Source organism: Alosa pseudoharengus, unplaced genomic scaffold (genome assembly GCF_046254945.1).
Source record: "Alosa pseudoharengus isolate Yale_2024_CS ecotype anadromous, Long Island Sound unplaced genomic scaffold, YU_APseudo_1.1 YU_APseudo_1.1_scf_3, whole genome shotgun sequence".
In the NCBI taxonomy this organism is placed as follows: domain Eukaryota; kingdom Metazoa; phylum Chordata; class Actinopteri; order Clupeiformes; family Clupeidae; genus Alosa; species Alosa pseudoharengus.
The window spans coordinates 12197904-12217903 of record NW_027468718.1 but is presented as its reverse complement, the minus strand read 5'-3'; the positions used below and the strand labels follow the sequence as shown (position 1 = coordinate 12217903).

The window sequence follows — 20000 nt, the reverse complement described above, 5'->3', positions numbered from 1 at the left end:
TAACATCTGCCTCCGCTAACACCTCTGGAAACTGAACACCTATTTCACCAAATGAGGCGGAAGCCCCAACCATCACACCGGCTAAGACTGGACAGCACCGGTCACTCTGCCTGGATACAGGGGGATTTAGCATAGGGCTCACTAAAGTAGTTTGGGGGGTGGGGGGTGGGGGCAGGTTTAGGGGGCTTAAATCCCCTCCCCAACCCAGATTAGGTTACTGCAAACAGGAGGAAGCGGAGCCGAAATGACCCCCACCTGGGCTAGTTACACCCCCCCATCCCACGCAGTGTGTGTGTGTGTGTGTTTATGTGTGTGTGTGTGTATGTGTGTGTGTGTGTGTGTGTGTGTGTGTGTGTGTGTGTGTGTGTGTGTGTGTGTGTGTGTGTGATGGGGAAGTTGAATGGAAAGCGGAGGTAGAAACAGATTAACTAGGCTATTAAGCAAAATGAGCACTCTCATCCCTTCAGGAGTGATGACAGATGTGTGTGTGTGTGTGTGTGTGTGTGTGTGTGTGTGTGTGTGTGTGTGTGTGTGTGTGTGCTTGAGATCTCCATTTTCAGTGAGGGTTTTTGTTTACAGTGCTTTGCCCGATCATGCTGTCCTTGAGTCGCGCCGATGCTGTGGTGTGTGCGTTCCTCCGACGTGGTGCGCGGTGTGTGTGTTTCTCTGATGTGGTGTGTGTGTGTGTGTTTCTCTGACGTGGTGCATGGTGTGTGTGTGTGTGTTTCTCTGACGTGGTGCATGGTGTGTGTGTGTGTGTTTCTCTGACGTGGTGCGCGGTGTGTGTGTGTTTCTCTGACGTGGTGCATGGTGTGTGTGTGTGTGTTTCTCTGACGTGGTGCGCGGTGTGTGTGTTTCTCTGATGTGGTGCGTGTTGTGTGTGTGTTTCTCTGACGTGGTGCATGGTGTGTGTGTGTGTGTGTTTCTCTGACGTGGTGCATGGTGTGTGTGTGTGTGTGTTTCTCTGACGTGTTGCGTGTGTGTGTGTGTTTCTGTGACACACACACACACACAGTCTCGATTTGGACAAATGACTGACAGACAAGCAGACACAGTCTGAGTCCTGACTAGAGGTGGGCTCCCTCACTCCCTCCATCACTCTATGTTCAAGTTGGTAAAGCACAGACAGAGAAGTCTCTCATAACTTTAGTATCACTATTAACTTCAGTTTTTGTTATTTCTGCTCTCGTATTCTTGTATTCTGTAGAGAGAGTTGTAGGGGACACTTTAGCTAAATACTATGTTACTTGAGTGAATGACCTTCATGACCTTTAACAGTATGTGAATGGTGGAGTCTCTGTTAGCACTGGTTGGGCACTATAGCTAGAGACAGAGGAATGAAGATGGTAACACACACACACACAGTACAATGCTATTCTCCACCTTAGGCCTGATATCAGTGGGCATGGCATTAGCAGCACAGGCTATCAGTGGGCATGGCATTAGCAGCACAATCAGTGGGCATGGCTATGGCAGCACAAGCTTTCAGTGGGCATGGCTATCATAGCCTGGCTCTGCCCTCCTATTCCGCTCAATTGTCATTTTCCTTCAGGACTTCGTCTGGGTCTGCGGTATATTCACGGGTTTTCTCCGGTCCAATTTGACCTGTCCAATCAGCGAACAGAGGGAGTGGCAGCAGAGAACGACGATGTTGAGGTTGTGCGCTCGTTTGAGCATGACAAACATCACCACCAAATGTTAGCGATTGGTTATAGCAGCTCCAGCGCTCGTTTGAGCATGACAAACATCACCACCAAATGTTAGCGATTGGTTATAGCAGCTCCAGCGCTCGTTTGAGCATGGCAAACATCACCACCAAATGTTAGCGATTGGTTATAGCAGCTCCAGAGTGGCTCTGGGCAAATCCAATAGTTTTAAACTTCAACAGAGTACCTGCCTTCAAGGAAGTTAACGCTTGGCAATGGAAAGTGGCAGGCAGGTTGTCAGAAACTCTCACCAATGCTCAGTCATACTTAATGTTATTTTGTCACACACATCTCTCTCGCAAAAGGAAAGCAGATAGAAAGTACTGAAATAAACACGCACGCACACAGTTTTCATGCGCATGGGAGAGAGAGCATGCACGAGTCTTACATGATTGTTGGTACTTAAGGTTATGGATATAATGAACATTCTGAAAACAAAAGGAATGGCAGTCGCACAGTGCAGGCTACTCAGAAGGTACAGTACAGCAAAGAAAAATATTCAAACAGCAGTATCATGCGCTTTTTAGCTCAGAGTAATCAGCCCGGCCCAAAAATGCCACCGGCTGACCGTTGAGCACAGTGATTCTATTCTTTTGTGAGAAAGCATGGCATTTATGAAAGTAAAATGCCCCTGGCAGGCCTTTACAAAATATGACCGCTGTGCAAATCATCATAAATAATACTAACACCAAACACACCTGGCTCTCTCTCAAGCACACCAGTGTGTGTGATCGTGGCAGTTGCAGAACGCAGCGGCGGCTAATGCACTAAGCTGGAAATCTGGTCGGATAGACGGCCTAAATCGCCGTTTTTTAACACTGTGAATGTGATGTCCACACAAAATTATTTTTTTTGGTTACAAAAACATAGCAAGTATATATACACTTTTGATCCCGTGAGGTAAATTTGGTCTCTGCATTTATCCCAATCCGTGAATTAGTGAAACACACTCAGCACACAGTGAACACACAGTGAGGTGAAGCACACACTAATCCCGGCGCAGTGAGCTGCCTGCAACAACAGCGGTGCTCGGGGAGCAGTGAGGGGTTAGGTACCTTGCTCAAGGGCACTTCAGCGGTGCCTAATGGTCGGGGTTCGAACCGGCAACCCTCCGGTTACAAGTCCGAAGCGCTAACCAGTAGGCCAAGGCTGCCCCTGTAATTGTTTTGGGTAACCCCATGGCCATATCCATTTCAATTGTGAGTTAAATGTTTTCATGCAGATGTTTGGATTATAGGTGGGGTATCAGATCATGCATGCGTGTTTAAGGCATAGCGTAGGCCCGATTCTCTGACGGAAAGTGAGCAGAAATTGCGCATTTACGGAAATTTTTTTCCTGGGGGTGACCCTGCTGAGGCTAAACCCTGAATCTTTTGAACATTTGGTGACACCCTTGATCACAAGCATAACTAAAGATACACATGGGTGTGTGTGTGATGTGTGTGTATGTGTATGTGTGATGTGTGTGCATGAAAACATAAAGTATACTGTGTGTGTGTTGAGCAAATGTGCAGTGTTTACAGACACCTCAAAATAAGGGCATTGCCTGGACATGAGATTGTGTGTGTGTGTGTGTGTGTGTGTGTGTGTGTGTGTGTGTGTGTGTGTGAAAGCACAGCTATACTCGTGTGTGTGTGTGTGTGCGTGTGTGTGTGTGTGTGTGCATGTCTGATGTGTGATGTGTGTGAGAGCATTAGAAATGCTTGTGTGTGAAGTGTGTGTGTGACGCATGTGAAAATAGAAATCTACGGAAGTGAGTGCAGATTTTGCCCAGGTGATAGCAGTGAGGAGGGATGGGGATTTGTATGAGTGTCGACACACACACACACACACACACACACACACACACACACACACACACACACACACGCACACCTTTCATTCTCAGACTAGCGTGTTTGTTGACAAGCTCTTATGTTGTGTTCTTTGTGTGAGGCATGGAGCTGAGAGTCTGTTCTTTGCACAAACAGATGAACTCACTGTGAATTGAGACAGTATCATGGGACATCACCAGTGTGTGTGTGTGTGTGTGTGTGCCCCTATTTTTCTTCATGTTGTGTGTGTGTGTGTACGTGACTATCATTGGTACTGAGTGTGTGTGTATGTGTGTGTGTGTGTGTGTGTGTGTGTGTGTGTGTATTTGTATTTGTTTCTGAGTTAAGTTATTACACCAAATGTTTCTCATGCTGTTGGAAACATCTTGAGAATCCCCTTTCAGCCTGAGTGAGTTGAGTGAGTGTGGGGTGCCAGTTGGGACCAATCATTTCTCCTGCTTGTTTTGGCCTACAGTTAGCACCTGCCCTGGAAGCACAAACACTGCGTTCCACCACAAAAAAAACAAAGGAAAAGGCATCCACTGCAGCTGCCAGAAAACATGAATTCAACTCATGTTCACTATTCTTTTTAGCTGAAGTACACACGTACACACACACGCACACACACATTTACAAAAACACCAACAATCATGTTCTAAACTCCAGTGTCTTTCCCCAAAAAAGTGCTATGTCCTGAGGCAAGAGGGTGAAAGAGAGAGAGAGAGAGAGAGTGTGTGTGTGTGTGTGTGTGTGTGTGTGTGTGTGTCTGTGTGTGGTGGGGGTCAGGAGACAGAAGGACTAGAGCAGACACACCCTCCAGCAAATGCAGTGTTCACTGAGCTGGGGAGTCAGCACACAGATCACCAGTTCAGTCTGTTTTACACACACACACACACACACACACACACACACACACACACACACACACAATTGCACACAGCTTGTTATCTGACATGGATCTGCGTGCACGCAAGGGCACATACACACACTCTCTTTCTCTCTCTCTCACACACACACACACACACACACACACACACACTCTCACACACACACTCACACACACACACACATTCTCCCCTCCCAGCCATCTGCACTGTCTGTGAGGTTAAAAAGACATTTTCAGCTCATGGTCCTGAACTTCTGTCCTTTTCACACACACTTACTCACACTCACACACACACACCCACACACACACACACAGGAATAACAAAGGACAGTGGCAGGCTATGGTGCCAATGCCTAGGGGAGAGTGGAGATGGAGACCGCTAACGATGTTGTTCTTTATTTAACGAGGGCGCCCTTTATCTGAACAGCTAAACAGCCCTAGTAGAGATTTAACGACCGCATTTCATATGTTTCCTGCATGCACTCAATGTAAAGGACATAAAAATAGGTGTGTGAAAATGCATACAAAACACACACACACACACACACACGCACACACACAATACACACACAAAATACACACGATACACACACACACACACACACACAGGAGAAGAAGCCCAGCACAAAAAACCAAAGACACTGGTAAATAAACACAGATACACACACACACACAGACTCTCTCTCTCTCACACACACACACACAGGGATGTTATTAGGGGGTGGACAATGTGCTTTATTGGCATGACTGTGCATTGTACAGTATTGCCAAAGCGTTAGAAAGAGTAAAATAAATAATTACAGTGTTAATAATAGTAGTATTAATCTCTCTCCCTCCCTCCCTTTTTCTCCTTCCCTTCCTCCCTCTCCATTCAAGTTGGTAAAGCACACACAGGGGAAAGCCTCTGATAACTTCAGTATTATTCTCCTAATCGTTTTTTCTCCGTTTAAATTCTCATTGACTCACACCTATTCTTGTATCGTAAGAAAACAACAACATTGTTTATATTTACAACTTCAGTCAGTCTGTGACCTTCCATATGAGCAGAGCATAGTGTACGCGTGCGTGTGTGTGTGTGTGAGAGAGAGAGTACAGCTTGGTACACAGTGTTTGGTAATCACCTTCAGAAGGGGCTTCTGGGTAAATAGTGGGGGCCAATGGGGAGTCAGGAAGAGAAGAGAGGAAGACTTTACAATTACACTCATTTGATCAAGAATGTCTAGAGAGAAAATGTATGAAAATACAGACATGTCAGCCCTCTCCTGCATGAGTAAGGCCTGGGCCAGACCCCTCTGTCACACCCACTCTCTAGTCCTGGTCAGGGCAGGTCAACAAGTACCAATGTGATCAAGTGTGTGTTCTGATAACGCTCTCACACACTCATATCAAAATTACTCTCACAAACATGCTGTCTGCTAGAGTTGGGTCATATAGATGTAAGGGGGTGTGGGTTTTATTTATTCAGTCTGTTATTGTTTATTATATTAAAGGGTCATACAGAAATTATCAGAGTAATGACTCCTGAGCTCATGTTATAAAGCTTTAACATGAAGCCCCTCCTGTCCTACGTGATGGGTGACAGGTTGTACTTTCCCACAATGCTGATAACTGAACACACAGACATGTGCTGGAAAATAATATCTACCATTTCTAAATCTGACCAGTGTCCCTGGACTTCATTAACCCCAAAAGTGATGAAATGTCTTACATAATGAGCAACTGAGGCGTATAAAAGAGGGTGTATCAGGAGGGACACTCACACACTTCAAGCACTACTACTACTACTACTACTGCTACCACCACCACAATAACCACTACCATTACTACTACTACTACTGCTACTACTACTACTACTACTACTGCTGCTGCTACCAGAAGAACTACTACTGCTACTACTACTGTGTTAGACAGTCAGAGAGTTGTAATAAGTATGAGGGCCGTCATCCCACTGCTGGTGCTGCTGTTCTCCATGTGTGGAGCTCAGACTCAGAGCACCCAGACTGAAGTTCAGACAAAGAGCCAGAGCACTGGGGCTGCTGCTGCAGTCACTACCCAGCTGGACGTTGCTACTGAGCTTGCTCGACTCAGAGATACCGTAGATCAGCTCGGAACCACAGTGGTGACTCTGACCTTCACTCAGAATGAGCTACAGAACACCAAATCACTGCTGTCTGCAATGGGAGAAAGGCTGGTGGCCAGTGAGACTAAAGTGGACGCTCTGGAAAGGAAGAATTCAGCACAAGCGGCAGAACTGACAGCAGTGAAGACTGAAATTGTGAACCTGATCAAGGCAAATGCAGCACAAGAGACCAGAGTGGCAGCCACTGAGATTGAAGTAGTGAATCTGGAGAAAGAGATCACAGTTCAACCCAAGGTGGCATTCTCAGCAGCTCTGACTGACTCAGGATTCTTAATGTCTGGGAATACTGAGAAAAACTTGGTCTTCACTAAAATCATCACCAATGTTGGACAGGCCTACAGCAGCACAACAGGATTCTTCACAGCTCCAGTCAGGGGAGTCTACTACTTCAGATTCAATGTCATGGATTTCCTAGACACACGCAGTATGAGTATAATGATGTATAAGGATGCAGAGCGGATCATGTGGTTATATGAGTATGATACAGATAGACGGGACTCTTTTCTGTCCAGTGGTGCGACTCTGCAGCTGGAGGTGGGAGATGTAGTTAACATGAGAATCCCTGCAGGCTACAGGCTCTATGATGATCATAATAATTACAGCACCTTCAGTGGCTTTCTGCTGTTTCCTCTCTGAATGGAACACACTGCTCAACATGATGCTGATGCTACATGATGATGATGAGCACATTGAATAACCCCTGTGTGTGACATGTGCTATAGAAATACAATTGCCTTGCCTTGCCATGATGCTGACAAGTCATAAATAAAGTACAAATGATCAAAAGCAAACATCCTGTTCTTGTGATTTTTTGGTAAGTAGTGCAGTAGGTACCGCCGGTAGTGGGTAGCAGGTGCAGTACACACCTTCTCGTCCTCTCAGGTCCCAGGTGAAAAACCTGTTAGTAAAACCTGCTGTTAGAACTAAACATGGTGAGGCAGCTTTTAGCTGCTATGCCACTCAGCTCTGGAACCAACTTTCAGATGGAATCAAAAAGGCTCCAACTGTAGCCAGTTTTAAATCTAGACTCAAGACCAAACTGTTCTCAGATGCTTTCTGCTAACTGCACTTACAGTTAGAAAATTCTAAATCTGCCTTGAAAATGATTCTACCTTGTGTCTTATTTTGTCTTTTTCATCATTCTGTATTTTTAAAAGATTATCCTGTGTGTTTTATGTTTTCTTTTTTATTATGATCTTTACCTTATTAATTATTCTTTGAATATTGCCCTTCTATGCTTTTATGTGCTATTCCTGATTGCTTTTGTTTATGCAAAGCACATTGAATGACCTCTGTGTATGAAATGTGCTAAAAACTTGACACACAGAGAACAGACATAAAGAAAGCCGTGTGAAATTCAGTAGCCTCACCCACTCTCTCACACACACACACACACACATCGACACCCACTCTGCTGGGATACTTTGACATCCTCCCAGCTAGATAAGAGACAGAACGAGTGCCCAGTGTCATGCTATTCTCCACCTTTGGCCTGCTATCAGTGGGCATGGCTATGGCAGCACAGGCTATCAGTGGGCATGGCTATGGCAGCACAGGCTATCACTGGGCATGGCATTAGCAGCACAGGCTATCACTGGGCATGGCATTAGCAGCACAGGCTATCAGCGGGCATGGCTATGGCAGCACAGGCTATCAGCGGGCATGGCATTAGCAGCACAGGCTATCAGTGGGCATGGCATTAGCAGCACAGGCTATCAGTGGGCATGGCATTAGCAGCACAGGCTATCAGTGGGCATGGCTATGGCAGCACAGGCTATCAGTGGACATGGCTATGGGCATGTTTATGGTATCACAGCTTGTCATAAACTCTCACTAATTCTCTATCATACTCCAGCAAGAAGGTCAAGGGGGCTTTCTCTTCTCACACAGACACATACATTCGCACACGCACACAGACATTTTATTTTTTAATTACAGTCTCTCTCTTACTCCCAAGGCTCTGTCATCTTTTCTTATCTGTTTTCTCGCCATCCATGTCCTGCCAACTGAATGTATCCCCCCCCCCCACCACCACCACACATACAGGCTGTGTCCAAAACGGGAAAATAAAAAATCTAAGATATATATATATAGATATAGTAGCATTTGATGACAGAGAGGTATTGAGGTATGTCAGTCTCAGCTATTTCTATAAAATGCTTCCTAAAATAGATTCTAAGATCGATTCATTTTGCCAGATTTTGAAGGCAGTGTCATGTAGGCTATCCTTTGTGTTGCCTTCAACCAAATATTCTTTAGAACGTCTCTACAACAGCTGTCGGTATCCTGGCAACAACGTTCTGTGTAGCTATATTGCTAGGCCATCCGAAACAAAGTTCATAGCTGCTACCTTGATGCCTGCTACAACAACTGAGTCATTAGACAGCTGACCGATTGTGAGCCTTCTGTTTCGGATAGAGACACAGTCACACAGGCACACATGCCATTAAACACATCACAACCAATCAAACAGAAGACTAGAGCAAAGAACAGAAAAGCAAAGGCATCTGCATGGTCCAGGTCCAGTGTGGGGGGGTAGGCCTATCAGTCCTGCCCAGCTGGAGGTGGACCTTTGGTCTGAGTACAGGTTCGACCTCACTATTCACCTCCTCCTTTTGTCCTCCTCTCCTCTCTACCTCTCTCATCCCCTCTTCCTCTCCTCTCATCTAGGGGGGCCAGCAGTCCGGATTTCGTCCGGACAGTCCGGTTTTCGAGCCCTCTGTCCGGACAGGAAGTGTGTTTTTGGACAAATCCTTTCCGGATTTTTGGTATTAGTGGCCATCTGTCCGCATTTCATGAGCGCATAGGCAACGCCTCATTCCAAGGCCTCTGTACTCACCGCTGTTACGTCTCATCATTTCGGACCCTCCGCCACCACTGTAGCACGGGACATCAAAAAGCTCAAAGCGATTTCCTTTTCGCAAAAAAGTAGTCGATGCGACAACTCACCTCGTGATTGAATGAATGCCGTTGCTGCAGTATAGGCTACGTTGCATATATGCCTTTCACCTCTGCGTTATTGTAATATGTGTATTGTTGCCATACGGTTTTTAAGAAGTAATACACTTCAACACAAATCAACAGCGGCCGACACACAAAACGCCAATACAGTTTGGGGGAGTCCATGGGCGTCACCCCCGAGGACATTTCTTAAATGCTGTTAAGCAAAGGCACAATTTTTGTGAACTTTCAGTCACCTACACTATGCCTAAATCACGCATGGTCTATCGTTTGACTCCTGAACAGTTTACGTAACTCAGAAGGTTAATTGTGTTAACCCAAACTAAAGGAAAAACACTTTGCTTTGTTTTTATAAACAGAAATTATATTTCGTGTTGACATCATGCCGTTAAAAAACCGATAGCCTATCCATCCAGAAGCGCGCATTAGCCGACAGTAAGTGGAGGCAGTGGTTCTAAAACTTTGCCATATCCTACATGGTGTAAAAGGCGTGTATAGTATCGTATTTTTTGTAAAGGTCTGCCAGGGATATTCTTAGGCCTATGAATGGTGTGCCTTCTCACAAAAGCATAGTCACTGGGCTCAGCTAGATGTAGCTTTCTCCTTCACCAACCTGTGAGCCTATGAGGTAGTCACGTCGTGGCACACTCAGGTCCTTCTCATCTGCTGATACAGCAACATGAGTATTCCACTATAGCATTGCTCCTCATCGCCTTACTCCTTTCCTTTTCAGAAATGTTCTTTCTATCCATAATCATAAGTCTTTCTTCAGTGAATAAGCAAGATACCATCAGAAGCCAACAATCATAAAACACCTGTGCACGCGCTCTCTCCCCTGCGCATGAAGCTGTCTGCGTGTTGTAGGCTAGATTAAGATAAACATTAATAGGCTATGTTATAGACGTTCTATGAGGTACCAGTGTTTAGCTGTGTCACAAAACAATAAGCTTTGTCAGACTACTTATAAAATGATATTCAGGGCTATATACATTTTAAACATTCGGGGCTTAAGACCCGACAAGGCCTTGCGTTAATTCTTCAGGTGGGAAGTGTCAGGAATTTTCATACACTCTCATTGGTGGTTAGGATATGGAGTAGGGGATTGACAGCAACATAGCCAATCACGTTATGAGAGATGCTGAATTTAACATCAACTGCAATGTTTGATTTTAAATTATAAATTTAGCCGGGACTGTAAGCTGGCACACGTGGGAGCTCGATATTTTCCGTGGGTGCTCGAGCGATGGAGCACCCACGGTATCGGTGCTTATGGTGAGCAGAGTATAGTGTGTGTGTGTGTGTGTGTGTGAGAGAGCGAGATAGAGAGCATAGTGTAAACTAGTCATTGGGCAATGCAGCTGTCAGAAAGGGCTTCTGGGTAAATAGTGGGGACCAGTGGGGAGGGAAGGGAAGGAAGGGGGGAAGACTTTACAATTACAATACTTTCTAAATGTCTAGAAGGAAAATATATGACATAAGGACATGTCAGGCCTCTCCTGCATGAGCAAGGCCTGGGACAGACCCACTCTCTAGTCCTGGTCAGGGCAGGTCAACAAGTGCCAATGTGGTCAAGCGTGTGTTCCGAGTTTTGAAATTGCAGCAAATTTCTGTGGTATCCAACTTTGGGCTGAAACTCTAATGTAATAGCAGCCCAAAATAATGCATTTGCATTATTTTGCATCAACTGTCATGCTTCAGGCAACAATCATGAGACACAAAGTATTTTTCCTTGACATAAAGGCTGACTCAAGACATATGCAAGTATGATCACATCACACTTTCTCAGATATGGGTAGCCTATTCGGTTATTAAGTGATGATGCAATAATAGGCTAATAAATATTTTTTCCGGGTCCAACGGCTCAATTTGACCCCAAGCAACGTTTAACATCATAAATTATATGGTTTACTTTTTTTTTTTGCTTCACGTTTCATGACTTTTCTTCAATTGAAGGGTACAACCGAGTAAACATGAAATTTGTACAATAATAGCAAACGGCAATCTGGTTCTGGGGCTCGCCGAGACACACACACACACACACACACACACACCAGACAGACAGACACAGACACACACACACATACACACACGCACACTGTCTCTACTAGAGTTGGGTCACATAAATGTTTTTGTTTAATTTATTGAGTTTGTTATTTTTATGATATTAAAGGATCTCATGTCATAAAGCTTTAACATGAAGCCCCTCCTGTCCTGTCCTACGTGATGGGTGACAGATTGTACTTTTCCACAACGCGATAACTGAACACACAGACATGTGCTGGAAAATAATATCTATCATTTCTAAATCTGATCAGCGTCCCTGGACTTTATTTAACCGCAGAAGTGATAAAAATTATTACACAATGAGCAACTGAAGCGTATAAAAGAGGGTGTCTCAGGAGGGACACTCACACACTTCTTCTAGCACTACTACTACTACTACTACTACTACTACTACTACTACTACGACTATTACCACTTCCACAATAACCACTACTATTACTACTACTACTACTACTACTACTGTGTTAGACAGACAGAGAGTTGTAATAAGTATGAGGGTCGTCATCCCACTGCTGGTGCTGCTGTTCTCCATGTGTGGAGCTCAGACTCCAGGGAACTCAGAGACATGGTGGTGGAGCTGAGAGTGCTGCAGACTGTCACCCAGAACGAGCTGCAGAACACCAAATCCCTGCTGTACACAATGGGGGCTGAGAACAATGCTCAGAACCTACAGTTGGCAGCCCAGGAGACAGAGCTGGCAGTGATGAAGGAACGACTGGTGGCCAGTGAGACTAAAGTGGACGCACTGGAAAGGGAGAATGCAGCTCAACACACAGACCTGAGCATTATGAAGACTGAGGTGGAGAATCTGAAGATGGAAAACGCAGCACAAGAGACAGAGCTGACAGCAGTGAAGACTGAAGTGATGAACCTTATCAAGAAAACAGCAGCACAAAAGATCAGACTGTCTGCCAGTGAGACTGAGGTGGAGAACCTGAAGAAGGAAACTGCAGCACAAGAGGCAGAGCTGACCGAAGTGGAGACCAGACTGGCAGCTACTGAGACTGATGTAGTGAATCTGGAGAAAGAGATCACAGAGCAACCCAAGGTGGCATTCTCAGCAGGGCTGACTGACTCAGGATACATAGAGTCTGGGAATACTGACTTGAACTTGGTCTTCACTAAAATTATCACCAATGTTGGACAGGCCTACAGCAGCACGACAGGATTCTTCACAGCTCCAGTCAGGGGAGTCTACTACTTCAGATTCACTGTCAGGGATTACCTATCCTCACGCAGTATGGTGATCATGATGTTTAAGAATGGAAAGCGGATCATGTATTTAGCAGAGCATGATACTGATGGACGTCCCACCTATCTGTCCAGTGGTGTGACTCTGCAGCTGGAGGTGGGAGATGTAGTTAACATGCGACTCCCTGCAGGCTTCAGGCTCTATGATGATGTTGATAATCACAACACCTTCAGTGGCTTCCTGCTCTTTCCTCTCTGAATGGGACACACTGCTCAACATGATGCTGATGCTACTGCTACATGATGATGATGAGCACAATGAATAACCCCTGTGTGTGACATGTGCTATAGAAATACAATTGCTTTGCCTTGCCTTGATGCTGACAAGTCATTAATAAAGTACAAATGATCAAGAGCAAACAAATCCTGTTAGTTTTATTTTTTTGATTCTTTTTGAGTTTCTTGTGAGGTAGTGTGGGTGAGTGTGGAGACTGAGGATTTTGACAAATCATTAATATATTACCTTTGATTATGAGCAAAAAAGCATTTGTTGATTACACATAAATTAATAAACCAAAAAAATAAAACACATGCAAATAAATACAGAATACTGCAGTCTAAGTAGAAACTATGAGTGAAACAGTCCAACATCTTCACTGCACATATTAACTTTAGTTTGTGTTCTCTCTGCTCTCGTATTCCCGTATTCTGTAGAGAGAGTTACAGGGAACTAGCCTGATGAGCCAGACCCACATCAAGACGTAGGGTCTGGGAACTCACCATTGGCAGTTTTCAAGTATAGTTCCATGTCAAATCAACCTAGAAAATCGCCACGTTTCATTTGCCGTTGGTCTTATTACACTTTCTAACTTGAGGAGAAAAGTTTTAAATAGGAAAATGACCGGAAATCTTAGTCACTTTTAAACGTGATGCTAGCAGGTGAGAAGCTAATGGTCTAATCAGATTCAATGATCTATGCTAGGCTGGAGTTAAAACTGGTATCGCCAGACTCAGAGAACAGCTGGATGAACTGGAGAAAGGTAAAAATCAATAGTTTAACTCAAGGGGAGGTGGAAAATGAGTGTAATTCCTGTTTTCATGCAGATGTCTGGATTATAGGTGAGGTAACAGATCATGCATGCGTGTTTAAGGCATAGTGTAGGCCCGATTCCCTGACAGAAAGTGAGCAGAAATGTCTCATTTACTGAACAGTATTTACACATTTTTTCTGGAGGTGACACCCCACTGAGTTTGAGGATAAGCCCAGAGTGTTTTCAACTCTTGGTGACGCCCTTGATCATGACCATAACTAAAGCTTTTTGGGGTTTTTGTCCCTGCCTCCCCCCAATGTTGAAGACACAGTAACACCCCTGCACACAAACACACACACACATATGTGTGTGTGCCAACGTGATCAAGTGTGTGTTCTGATAACACTCTCACACACTAGTATCAAAAGTACACTGTAATCAATGAATTTGGCAGCATCTTTGCTTCTTTGAGACTCAGTACCCCCTCCCTCTAGAATTCTCCCCAAACACACACACACACACACACACACACACACACACACACACACACAGTCTTGATTAGGATACATGACTGACAGACACGTTCTGAGTCCTGACTAGAGGTGGGTCAGATTGATGTAAAGGTGTGGTTTGCATTTTGTTATTTTTTATAACATTAAAGGATTATACAGAATGACTCCTGAACTCATGTCATAAAGCTTTAACCCCTCCTGTCCTACGTGATGGGTGACAGGTTGTACTTTCCCACAACGCTGATAACTGAACACAGACATGTGCTGGAACATAATATCTACCATTTCTAAATCTGACCAGTGTCCCTGGACTTTATTTAACACCCAAAAGTGATGAAATGTCTTACATAACGAGCAACTGAGGCATATAAAAGAGGGTGTATCAGGAGGGACACTCACACACTTATAGCACTACTACTACTACTACTACTACTACTACTACTACTACTACTACTACTAATTCTACCAACACCTTTAGAACTACTACTGTTATTACTGCTGCTGCTGCTACTGTGTTAGACAGTCAGAGAGTTGTAATAAGTATGAGGGCCGTCATCCCACTGCTGGTGCTGCTGTTCTCCATGTGTGGAGCTCAGACTCAGAGCACCCAGACTGAAGTTCAGACAGAGAGCCAGAGCACTGGGGCTACTGCTGCTGCTGCTGCGGTCACTACCCAGCTGGACGTCTCTGCTGAGCTCAGGGAGCTCAGAGACATGGTGGTGGAGCAGAGAGTGCTGCTGACTGTCACCCAGAATGAGCTACAGAACACCAAATCCCTGCTGTACACAATGGAGACTGAGAACAATTTGATGAGAGTGGCCAGTGAGACTAAAGTCCAGAGACGCTCTGGAAAGGGAGAATGCAGCTCAACACACAGACCTGACCACTATGAAGACTGAGGTGGAGAATCTGAAGATGGAAACTGCAGCACAAGAGACCAGACTGTCTGCCAGTGAGACTGAAGTGATGAACCTGATCAAGGAAACTGCAGCACAAGACACCAGACTGTCTGCCAGTGAGACTGAGGTGGAGAACCTGAAGATGGAAACTGCAGCACAAGAGGCAGAGCTGACAGCAGTGAAGACCAGACTGGCAGCTACTGAGACTGAAGTAGTGAATCTGGAGAAAGAGATCACAGAGCAACCCAAGGTGGCATTCTCAGTAGGACTGACCAACTCAGGATACATAGAGTCTGGGAATACTGAGCTGAACTTGGTCTTCACTAAAATCATCACCAATGTTGGACAGGCCTACAGCAGCACGACAGGCTTCTTCACAGCTCCAGTCAGGGGAGTCTACTACTTCAGATTCACTGTCATGGATTACCTACACTCAAGCAGTATGGTGATCAAGATGTGTAAGAATGGAGAGCAGATCATGTGGTTAGCAGAGTATGATAATGATGGACAACGCTCCTATATGTCCAGTGGTGTGACTCTGCAGCTGGAGGTGGGAGATGTAGTTAACATGGTACTCCCTTCAGGCTACAGGCTCCATGATAGTACTAATAATTACAGCACCTTCAGTGGCTTCCTGCTGTTTCCTCTCTGAATGGAACACACTGCTCAACATGATGCTGATGCTACATGATGATGATGAGCACATTGAATAACCCCTGTGTGTGACATGTGCTATACAAATACAATTGCCTTGCCTTGCCTTGATGCTGACAAGTCATTAATAAAGTACAAATGATTAAGAGCAAACAAATCCTGTTCTTTAGATTTTTTGCAAGGTAGTGCACTTGTGTGTGGAAACTGAGGATTTTGACAAATCATTAATATATTACCTTTGATTATGAGCAAAAAAGCATTTGTAGATTCCACATAAATTAATAAACCAAAATAATAATAATAAATAAATACAGAATACTGGAGTCTAAGTAGAAACTATGAGTCAAACAGTCCAACATCTTCACTGCACATATTAACTTCAGTTAACATATATTAACTTCTCTCTGCTCTCGTATTCCCGTATTCTGTAGAGAGAGTTACAGGGAACTAGCCTGATGAGCCATACCCACATCAAGACGTAGGGTCTGGGAACTCACCATTGTCAGTTTTCAATCGAGAGGCAAGATAAATGGTTGTCTTTTAAAATTCAGGCGTAATAATCCAGTCACTAACCAATTCGCCTGCTGCAGCTCAACCTTGTTGCTGGAAGTTCCTACAGTAACAGGGACTATTTTCAGGTGCTGCATTATATCATTGTGCTGCTGTGCCCATGGTGTTCCTTGATTATTACGCTGGAATGAGAGTATAGTTCCATGTCAAATCAACCTAGAAAAACGCCACGTTTCATTTGCCGTTGGTCTTATTACACTTTCTAACTTGAGGAGACAAGTTTTAAATAGGAAAATGACCGAAAATCTTAGGCACTTTTAAACGTGGTCTAATCAGATTCAATGATCTATCGGCTGGATGAACTGGAGAAAGGTAAAAATCAATAGTTTAACTCAAGGGGAGGTGGGAAATGAGTGTAATTCCCCAAATGGTGGAATATCCCTTTTAATGTTTTCATGCAGATGTCTGGATTATAGGTGAGGTAACAGATCATGCATGTGTGTTTAAGGCATAGCGTAGGCCCTATTCTCTGACGGAAAGTGAGCAGAAATGTCTCATTTACTGAACAGTATTTACACATTTTTTCAGGAGGTGACACCCCACTGAGTTTTAGGATAAGCCCCTAGTGTTTTCAACTCTTGGTGACGCCCTTGATCACGAGCATAACTAAAGCTTTTTGGGTTTTTTGTCCCTGCCCCCCCCCAATGTTGAAGACACAGTAACACCCCTGCACACAAACACACACACATCAACACACACGCACACATACAGTACACACACACGGACACCCGCGCACGCACACACACACGGACACCCGCGCACGCACACACACACACACACACAGACTAACACATACACGCATGCATGCACACACACACATACATACACATACATACACACATACACACACACATCTTGTTCTCAGGAGTACTGAGAATGCATTCAATGGATAAGAAAGGATCTCTACAGACCTCTGCTCTGCTCAGTTTTCTTTGTGTGTGTGTGTGTGTGTGTGTGCGTTAGTATGAGTTTAAGTGTGTGTGTGTGTGTGATTCTGTGTGTGTGTGTGTGTGTGTGTGTGTGTGTGTGTGTGTGTGTGTGTGTGTGTGTGTGTGTGTGTGTGTGTTTGTGTGTGTGTTCTAGCAGTGGCCATTATTAATATCAACCTGATGAATGGCTCCATTTCTGCATAACAGGCAGGCTTGCTCGTAAAGGCCCACAGAACTGCTGCCATCGGCACCCACAGACATCTCCCACTAATGACAAACACACACACACACACACACACACACACACACACACACACACACACACACACACACACACACACACACATACACACACACACACACACACACACACACACACACACACACACACACAGACATCTCCCGCTAATGACAAACACAGCTCAGCAGTCTGCTAGAAACCAGCCTTTCTCCCTTACAGTAGGAAACACTGACACAGAGACAGGGAGGGAGAGAGAGAGAGAGAAAGAGGGAGAGAGGGAGAGAGAGAGAGAGAGAGGGAGAGAGAGAGAGGGAGATGGCAGTAGGTGAGAGAAAAAAGAGAGAAAGAGAGCAAAATAGAGAGGAGAGAGAGGAAGAAAGTGTGAATGATAGAGAGAGATAGAGAGAGAGTGTCAGAGAATGAGAGAGAAAGAACGTATAAGTAAAAGAGAGAGAGAGAACATCAGAGAAAGAGAGAGAGTGAGTGAGAGACAGCTGCAGAGGACAAATGAAAAGTAGACGTCTGTGCGCTGCTTCACGCTGACTCAAGAGAGTGTGTGTGTGTGTTTGTGTGTGTGTGTGTGTGTGTGTGTTATGTGTGTGTGTGAGTTATGTGTGTGTGTGTGTGTGTGTATGTTATGTGTGTGTGTTATGTGTGTGTGCGTGTGTGTTATGTGTGTGTGTGTGTGTGTGTGTGTGTGTGGGAGTGTGTGCGCTGCTTCACGCTGACTCAAGCGTTGGATCATCGGTGGCGGATTTGCGCCGATCCGTTTGAAGCTTTCGGGCCGACCACAACGATTAACACAGGAGGTGGCAAACATGACCACTCTCAACGGCAGATCCTGAATCACCAGTGTGTGTGTGTGTGTGTGTGTGTGTGTGTGTGTGTGTGTGTGTGTGTGCGTGTTTCTTGAGTGAACAGGGGAGTTTATCTATGCTCTGTCCATTCTTGTTGAGTGTGACAGTAGGGATGTGTGTGTGTGTGTGTATGTGTGTGTGTGTTATGTTTCTCTGACATGCTGTATATGTGTTGGAGGTAAAGAGAGAGAGACATACAGAGAGGGAGTAGGGCTGGGATAAACGATTATTTTTTAAAGGATTAATCTAGCGATTATTTTTTCGATGCATCGATTAATCTAACGATTCATTTTTTCAGTCCGATTCGATTTCGATTCGATTCGATTATCGATTATCTCCCCATTAATTCACTAATAGCAACTTATACATGTTTATTTACATATCTGAATGAAAAAACATGACCTCTTTAGCATTGCAATATATGTTTATTGCTCTTAAGATTCCAAAATAAAAGACTGAAGTGCAAGTAACTACAAGTGCAAAGTAATGCATTCTTAGTCAGAGGTAGCATTCAATAAAGTTCAGTAGGCTAGTGTATGTCTAATTGAGTGCCTGTCATTTTAAGACGTTCGTGTGGGAATCCTTGCAATTAACATTAACACAGTTAAAAGGCTGCTGATGTGTCTATGCAATTCATAACGTAGTTAGTTCAAATAACAGTTCGTACTTCTCCTTTGGATAAGCACTTTTGAGTCTTGGAAAACACTTTTCCATTTCCATCGGGATTTTGCAAACAGAGTCAATAAAATGAGCCCTGCACGAGTAATACAAGCAGCTGCAAGTAAGCATGCTAAACTTGACATCCAAACAGTATTCTAACATTAGCTTTGAGATAGGGCTACTGCTTAATTGCATACTGTAACTTAACTTCGTTTCGTCTCCTCAATGTACTATGTTGTGATAAGACCTTAGCAGAGCTTTAACTTTAATGCAGCGGTTTTGAACAAATTTGCGCAGCATTGTCACGATGCTAAGCGGATTTATTAGCAATTTAGCCCACTGTGTTCTATGCAGTGCTTCTATGTGGCAACAACAATCCTTCAACAATCGTGAATATTTTGTTAAATGCACATGCAGAGGAGGAGCAGCGGGCTCGTTACGAGAGAGAGCGGGCGGGGCGAGGAAAGGCAGTGTGAGTAAAAAGTGCAGCTCAATGAAATTATGTTATCTTATCTTTAATTTAAATAGCAGACCTACAACATACAACATCAATGTGTGGTGGCCGGTTTTGATTTCGTGGTGCCCAGCCACAGATTAGTCAACGTATGGAAAACACAAGGTGTTTTAAAATATTTAGCAGCACACGTTATGTTATGCTTGACGAATCGACGCTCATATTTTGCGTCAACGTATTTTTTGCGTCGACGTCATCGATTACGTCGACGCGTTGTCCCAGCCCTAAGAGGGAGAGAAAAGGATAGAGAGAAACAAGATTGTAATAGTGTGTGTGTGTCAAAGTGGACGGAGATGATTAACGTCTTAGCATGGACTTCCCCAAACCCCCTGAGGGAGTAGTGGACACTGGAGACCAGTATGGAGGTCAGC

The 20000-nt window shown here is 44.5% G+C and overlaps 1 protein-coding gene across 1 annotated transcript in view; it reads right to left on the bottom strand.

Moving 5' to 3' along the window:
• pard3bb (par-3 family cell polarity regulator beta b) overlaps positions 1 to 20000 on the bottom strand; it is a 347724-nt gene that overhangs the window by 15676 nt on the left and 312048 nt on the right. The gene's annotated exons all lie outside the window — the stretch shown is intronic.